The sequence below is a fragment of the Petaurus breviceps genome, unplaced genomic scaffold (assembly GCF_028583685.1).
Source record: "Petaurus breviceps papuanus isolate PSGF00001 unplaced genomic scaffold, PetGlider_PUasm1.0 611, whole genome shotgun sequence".
NCBI lineage: Eukaryota > Metazoa > Chordata > Mammalia > Diprotodontia > Petauridae > Petaurus > Petaurus breviceps.
In genome coordinates this window covers 262,712-270,689 of record NW_027186403.1, presented here as the reverse complement: position 1 = coordinate 270,689, position 7,978 = coordinate 262,712, and the positions used below count along the sequence as shown (strand labels likewise).

Sequence of the window (7,978 nt, the reverse complement as noted above, 5' to 3'; positions counted from 1 at the left end):
ATTTATCTGTTTCTCCTCGTTTTTTAGTGTGTTTGTGATTATTTTAAGCTTGTTTATTTGTTGGCTTAATAATTTTTTCAATGGCTATTTAGTTCATTATTCCTCTTATTTTCTAGGTTGTTAATGTGTGTTCATAACTGATATATGTATTTTTTTCCTCCTTAGGACTGCTTTATCTGCATTCTGGAAATTGTATATTGTTTCATCATCATCATCCTCATTTTTCCCCTTGTCAATTGTTCAAATAATTACTTGATTTTTAAAAAGTATTCTTCGAACTTCTCATTACTTAGGATTTCATTGTTAAGTTGTCATTTGGTTCTCTGTTTTTTATGTGTGCTGTCTGAACCAATTACTATTATTTTAAGTTATTGTCTGGGCAGAGAGGTGGGGGTAGTGAGCTGACATCACCCTTTTGTCTTCCCTCTCTGCTCCCCAGTTTCCCCCTCCAGAGCCCACTGAACAAACGTTGCAGCCCCGGATCTTCGACTCACGAATCCCTACTCTGCCATGATGGCTACTGGCAACCTTGCCCACAGCCCGCTGTACCGGGTCCTGGTCCGGGTATCCGAGAGCTACCCTAGAATGGAGAGGAAGTTACAAAAGTATTTCCAGAATCCGTGGAGGTCTGGGGGAGGCAAGTGCAAGGTCAAACTCGGTCCCCGTGAAGGCACTTTCTGGGTAGAGTTTTATAAAAGACAAGCCAAGGAAGGTGTGATAGCAAAGAGAGATCATTCTGTGGCAGTCACTGATACAGCACATGTGGATGTCTTCATAGAAACAAATGAAGACCCAGGAGAGAACCACACTTTGGAGATAAGCCAGTTTTCCTCTCAGGCTCAGGCCCTCCCAAAGGAATCTCCAGATGGGAAGAGCCCAGATGCAGGAGGTGCTGCTAGCTCCTCTGATTCCTTCACTCAGAAGGTATTTCTCTATGTGGAGGCCCAGCTGAATGTCAAGCTTTCCAAAGAGCAAAGGGAGAAAATTATTGACCTCTGCCCAAATCTCAGAGTAGATGGAGGCCATGATGGACCTGAGAAAGTGATTGGTGACTATGAAGATGTTGAAAAAGTTCACCGATTCTTAAGTGACAGCGTCCTGGGAAATGACCAGAAAGAGAATTTTTCCCACTCAGCCTCAGCAAGAGAAATTGAGCAAATTATGCCAAAGGACAGTGACAATCCTGTTCCTCATTCAAACCCAAAAGACAGAACAGAAGAAGAGTCAGACCTTATCTCAGTTCCTTCTCATCTATATGAATATTTCAAATATTTCTTTCCTGAAACTCTGGACAGAATAGAAAGTGAGCATCAAGTACGTATCACAAGTACTGTGTCATATCCTCTGGGCAATGTGTGTTTGAACTTCGAGACAAGTAACTCAAGGGACAGAAAAGCAGCTCAAGAAACTTTTATCAGAGCATTTCAGAGGGAAATACAGAATGTGACTCGTCAAGATATTCATTTCACAGATAATAAGCTGGCCCATGAAGTCCAAAAAACACTGACAGAAATGTTTAAAGGCCTCCGTATTAAAGCTGAAGGAAAAGTCTTAATCCTCTGGGGAAGCCCACAGGTTATCTTAGGAGCTCAACATTTCATTGAAGCCAACTTCTCCCGCAAACAACCTCAGGAAATGATGGCTTCCCAAAACATGTTGAAGAATGGAATTGAGGTTGATACCGCTCCCTTGCGTCTTCTGTACCAAGAATTCAGAGAAATAGAGATGAAATATGACACTGTAATGGAATTGATGAACAATCCCCAAACTCGGAAAACCCTCATTGTCTTCAAACCAAAAGACAAAGGCTTAGACCTCTCTGTACATGCTTATGAAAATTTCATTGATCTCTTTCAGATGCTCTTACCGCAGATTGCCAAAGAGGTAGTTATGTTGAAACCATTCAACCAGGAGAGAAAGTGTTGGCCTGATAGGGCATTCTTTGAAGACTTTGAAAGAAAGAACCCCTATGTAAGCTTGGAGTGGAATGAACAAGAACTGATATTGACTGGTTTGGCCAAGTACCTTGCAGAAGCAACAAAATATGTTAAGAGATATTTTGGTATTGAAGGTCCTGCTCCTCAGCAGAGACAAGGGCCACCTCCCCTTGCCCCCTCCCCCTGGAATAGAGACAACAGGTCCCCCTTGGACAAACTTGGTGCAGATTTTAGCATGGCTTTACCTTCCTTCAAAGGTTTGCCTAGCTGGTGGGACTTAGGAAAAGAAGAGAAGGAGGAAGAAGAGGAGTGTGTCATCTGTATGGAAATCATTCGCCAGAAAGAAGTCCTCCCAAAGTGCAAGCATAAGTTCTGTGGCCCTTGTATCAGAGAGGCCATGAAACATAAGCCAGTGTGTCCTGTGTGCCAGACTTCCTATGGTATCATGAAAGGGAATCAGCCAGATGGAACAATGACAACCTCTTACAGAACAGCTTCACTTCCAGGTTATAATTCATGTGGCACTATTGTGATTCATTACGACATGCGGGGAGGGATTCAGACCGAAGAACATCCCAACCCAGGAAAACGCTATGAAGGAACAAGACGGGTCGCATACTTGCCAAATAATGAGGAAGGACGACAGGTTTTGCTTCTCCTCAGAAGAGCTTTTGACCAAAAGTTGATTTTCACTGTAGGACAGTCTCGGACATCAGGAGTCAAGGATGTGATCACTTGGAATGATATTCACCACAAAACTCTCCAATTCGGTGGGCCAGAAAACTTTGGTTACCCTGATCCCAACTATCTGGAGCGTGTCAAGCTGGAGCTAAAGGCAAAAGGAATTGAGTAAGAGTGCTGACTTCAAGGATTCCTTGAGAGCTGGGCTTGCAAAAGCTGTGACTGTGTGTGGAAAGGAATCAAAATAGTCATTAAAATATGTGAAAAATAAAAGATATGAGAAGAAAGTAGTTTGCTTTGGGGCGAGTGGGATGAAATGTTATGTGCTAGCCTGTCTTAATTTTGTGGGTTCTTTTCTTATTACACAAACTAAGAGCCTCACGGAATGAAAAGTTGCTCTAGTGAAAATCCAAAGTATATCTCTCAGTACTTTCTTAGCTGTGTTCATTTTGCTGTCACCAGAGATGCTGGAGTTAAGGAATTTTCCATTGTACCATTTTCACAAGGTGATGACTGATCCTGTGGTCCATTCACATTGTAGAAAGCTATTGGTAGCTTCAGAACTCACCGGAGCTAGCTCCCTTCTAACTGGAATGGTCACTGGAAACATCAAAAAGTTTGGAAGTTATCTTGAAGAAGATTATAGTCTTCAAATACTTACATGAGTTCACTTCAGAAAGAAACTCTCCATCCTGGGATTTTGGCCAATACAATGTAAATTAAGGAGTGGGGAAAGATATTTCTGTCTTCAGTCAATTCCAGTAATTTCCAATCACTATCAGGAAGAAATAAAAAAGCTTCTGTTGGGCATTCGGAGCTCTTCAAAACTGGCCTCCTTGGTGTTCCTTGTATAAGAAACTCCATCTCTCTGGATTGTGTATTTTCACTGGTGTATATCCACCATGCCTGGAATTCTTTTCCACCACTTTTCCACTGACCAGCTTCCATGACTTCTTTCAAGTCCTACCCAAAATCCCACCTTCTAAGTGAAGCCTTTCCCAAACCCCCTTAATACTAGTGCTTTTCTTGTGTGGGTGAACTCCAATTTGTCCTGTATGTAGCTTGTTTATATATAGTTGTTTGCATATTGTCTTCCCCATTAGACTATGAGCTACATGAGAGTAGAGACTGTCTTTTGCCTTCTTTTGTACTCCCAGAAGGGGATAGGCACTTAGCAAAGTGCCTAGAATATAGTAGGCACTTAATAAATACTTGATGACTAAATGACTTGTTGACTAACTATGGGCAAGTTCACTGATCTGGGAATCAGAGTTTCTAGATTAACAGGCAAATAGCATTGGCTTGTGTGCTATGCTGGTTCTCTGAATTCTTAGCTCACCTTTTGGGGTGTACTTTGTGGCAATTGCTCTGTCTAGTCTTAGTGAAACCACATTCATATCCAAATATTTTCAGACTTTTAACCTTCACAAAATTGCCTTCTTAAGATGCCATTGATTTTGGTGCCCCCTCAAAAGTGTAGTTCTGGGGCAACATATGAAATGCCCATTCATCTTGAATGAGTAGACCTTTTGTATTTTCTATAAAAACTAAACAGAAATATTCATTTGGAGCTGAAATACTGGATACTATAGCATTGACTGGAGAATGAAAGAGAACCTGCGATACAGAGAGGTTCATTTCCCAATTACAAATAGTTTATTGGTGATAATACAACACCTTATTGCCCCAGTGCAGAAGGTTAAGTGTTGTAGCACAAATGACATCTAATTGGTTCTTCTTTAAATAATCAGATCATCTGGACCTGGCTCTATGCTTATGTTAAGGGAGACATGATTTAATGGCTGTGTCAGATGCTTCTAATAAAGTTAAAACTGTGTATTGATCAGAAAAAAGTTATTATCTGTCAATAGTTTATTAACGATTTCTCTGTTTTGATGTTTGTTTGCAATATCTCTGTGCCCTAAATTGACATGGTCAATTTTTGTAAAAGTTCCATGCGCTACTGTGAAATGTGTATATTCCTTTGTAGTGCAATTTCGAAGATGGCAGATGTCTTTCTGATCTAGTTTCTCCAGTAATTTGTTCAGTTCCTTATTGTCTTTATGTTTATATCTCTATTAAAGTCATTGAAAACTGAGAGAGAGTTTGATGATTTATTATGTAAACTAATTCATCTATACTTTTTTTTCTTTTTATGAGGCACAAATCAGCAATTCCCTCATGTGAGCCAGGAGGATGCTTGAGTCTCAAGTGTGGAGAATTCAGGAGCCAAAATTATTTGGCACCCAACACGAGCTTAACACTGGGAAGGCATAATGAATTAAGGTGGAGCCTTTGGTGGAATAAACAACTTTAAGTTTTCCTGTTAATATCTAGGAAAGATAGTAGGTGAATCACAGGAATGCTTAAATTTGGATAAACCTGATACACAGGTTAACTTTATCTAATTTTCCTTCTTTTCTTACCAGTAAAATTGGGTACTACATGGGCACTGCTTCTTTTTGCTAAGTCTTCATTTCTCTAAATATTCAAGTATTGGCTATATTCCTTCAATTTGACCTTTAGACAAAGTGTATTGCTTATTGCATGGCCATGGCTTATCCTTGGAATAACCAATTATAAAGGGTTCAATTCCTTTTATCAAGCCAGGATCATTCCTACACCAGGGCCACAATACAGACTAAGTTTCCTTCATTTCAGAGTGGTTTTCCAGCCTGGGGTAAAACTGCCACTTTTCTTTGTCCTTTTCCTGAGCCTGAATCTGCAGAGTACCTAAATCAGCCTTTTCTTATGGAAGTTCCAAAAATACTCCCTCTGGGGTGCAGAATATATATCATAATTTATACAGATGATCTCTTTCCACCAAATCAACAGGCAAATCAAGCAATTGCAAAAAAAAAAAAAAAAAGGATCATTATTTTCAGGTAAAGGTCCTATTTGAACAGAGGGTTTGGAGAGAGTGAGAGAGTTTTTACCTGTCTTACCTATTCTATTTATTTCCATATCCTTCTTAAGGTTGTTGGAGGCATAATACCGATTTCAAAGATGCCAGTAATACCTTGGCTTTGAATACAGTGTTTCTCAAAATACCATTGGGTATGCTAACTTACCTACTTCAAATGAACCTTTCTCTAGGAACTGCAAATCTGACTTTTCATAAATATAAAAATTCCACACTTGACAGAACGATATTAAACTCTTGAGATAGAGACCTGCCATCAATGAACAAAGCTTCCCATATTTCTCTACCATTTTAGCCAGTGGATATCCAGACAAGATCTTTTCAGGACATGCACTATCCATTTTCTTACTTACAATTCCAAGTCTCCAATTTCTTCAAAGTTCTTTATTTCCTAAGGCATTCATTGGTGGAGTCCTAGAATGGAGACGTATTAGAAAGTCAGTCACTTATCTGCTAGGAGGTAGCCATGATTACCCACAAGGAGTTCATTCACCACACCTTCAGTGCCTCAAAATCCTGCTTAGTGAGCCAAATTTTCAGGTTGGAATGTACTTATTTGGAGACCATTCTTGAAATAAAATAAAATGTTTGAAAGAAGGAAAACAGTATCATCCAGAGTATATACATATAGGTAGTCTACTATAAGTCAATTAACATTATATATCTACTGTGTGCCAAGCACTGTACTTGTGCATTGAGGATACATTAAGAGTTAAAATATAATTCTTGCCCTCAAGGAGCTTGCAATATAATTGGGTAGACCTCATGCAAAACAAACACAAACAAACCAGAGAATAAATAGTAACTAAGACTGAAGGCACTAGAATTAAAAGGGGCTGGGAAACTCTTTGTATTAAAAATAACAGTTTGGTTGATCCCTAAAGGAAGTCAAAGAAGTCAGTAGGTAGAGTTGAAGTGGTTCAGGTAAGTTCCAGGCATGAGCACCAACCAGAGAAAATGCCCAAAATTGGAGTGTCGTATTAGTGGAACCAGAGTCACTGGATGGAAGGGTAATGTGTGAGAAGAATGAGAGAAGGTGCAGTGAGTACTAGAAAGGCTGACCAGGGAGGTATCATCTAGGGGTAGCCAGGTTTCAGTAATACCTGTATATATAAGGAATGGGAGAGGAAATGATTTAGCATGAAGGACAATTTGTTGCCTATGGAACAGGTATTCCACAAGACACAGTTAAAGGTGTGAGAGGACTGGGGGAGGGGAAAATAATTGACTGGTAGGGGGTGTGGAATGTGGTTTAGATGATGATATTCAGGGGTTCAGAATCACTGAGATGAAAACGGATAACCAAGTTGAGAATATTCATCGAGTGAAGGGCACCACTCTTCCCAATGGAGAGGAAGTGCAATATGAGATGGGAGGCACACATTCAGATGGTCAGATGGGAAACCCTACTTCCCCAGTCCTCTTCCCTCTTAAGTGTGGAGATTAGGCAGGAAAAGGGTACAGCAAGAGGTGAGTCACACCTGTGCAATAAGAAACAGTCAGAAGTCCCATTCCCCACCAACTTTCCTCTTCCCTCAAGAGTCAGCCACAGCAGGAGACAGAAGGCCTGATGTGAAAAGGTAGGTTTCTTCTTTTTGCCCCAGAGATTCTCCAGATCTTAGTTGAGAGACTGGACTGGCAGAATGAGGAAGAAATTCCTTTGTGCTTGTACAGATGGAAGTTGTTGGTTTGGGGCAGATGCAAGACTCCTGACCTGGTCTCTTGCCACCTTCCTGCAGAGGACCTGCTGTACCCAGCAGGGGACGGGAGGCACAATCCATGGGGTTAGAGGAATGTTGGGCTCCTCTTCTCAACTGAAGAAGTTTGTGAAGAGTGGATAGCAGGAAATGGTAGACTCTCATGGAGAAGGAGGCCCTTTGGGGTAGATGAAGATGCCTGGTCCCTTGCCACCTTCCCTCAGTGTGTTTAATTTTCCTCCAACCTGTTTTTCTTGTACTTTGTGCATTTTCATTTCCTTCATTCCAAGATATGTTGAATGTAAGAAGTAAAAATAAACATTGCAGGTGGTAAAAGATGCCCTAAGACCAGGTTAGAGGCAAGGGTCAACCATGGATCTGAAATGCTCATGGCCTCATATACTAAGCCCCTGTATGTAACAAGTTTGGAAAATTACTGAATTCTTCCTGATCTCATAGGTGTTTAGCCAGGAGCCCCTCTCTTGAGAGAAACAGACCTGGCCATACTTCCTGATAAGATGTCAGAATGATCCCGGACATCTGGGTCTCACAATAAATCAAGGCAAAGACTATACAACTGTCCAGACAAAGGTCTGGCTATAATGGATGTGCTTATCAACCATTGTCAGACTAACTTTACTTCCCACAAGACTAACTTTGTTTCCCACACCTATTTTTGGCGGTTCTTGACTTTAAATATTCCCCCTTTCCCGATTATCAGAGCAGCTCTCCTAAGGTTT

General features: G+C 40.7%; 1 pseudogene; it reads left to right on the top strand.

Moving 5' to 3' along the window:
- The first annotated feature begins 380 nt into the window (after window positions 1-380).
- Window positions 381-4,583, top strand: LOC138173607 (E3 ubiquitin-protein ligase DTX3L pseudogene; annotated as a pseudogene).
- The last annotated feature ends 3,395 nt before the right edge of the window (window positions 4,584-7,978 follow it).